Source organism: Etheostoma spectabile, chromosome 23, assembly GCF_008692095.1.
Source record: "Etheostoma spectabile isolate EspeVRDwgs_2016 chromosome 23, UIUC_Espe_1.0, whole genome shotgun sequence".
Lineage (NCBI taxonomy): Eukaryota > Metazoa > Chordata > Actinopteri > Perciformes > Percidae > Etheostoma > Etheostoma spectabile.
Window position 1 is genome coordinate 1,566,865 of NC_045755.1, and position 343 is coordinate 1,567,207.

Below are 343 nucleotides of genomic sequence, written 5' to 3' on the forward strand. Positions count from 1 at the left end.
GTACCATAACAGAGATCTATTATTTTATCAAATTGGATTGGGCAAGTAAACATTCTGGTTACTTCTTGACAAATAAAGCAATTAACCACAAAACAAAAACTACTGCAATTGCTGGGAATCAAACCCAGGTCAACTGCCTGGAAGGCAGCTATGCTCACCACTATACCAGCATTGCATGCTGATGCATACCCCTATGCATTTCCCTTCCTACTCAACACGGGCATAAAGCCTGTCGATTACTTTACACAAATGTAGCTGTTTGTGTAACTACAAGTTTTGAAGCCATATTCAACATTACCATTACATGTTTTACCCAGATTTCTTCTTTTATTCAGTGATATTT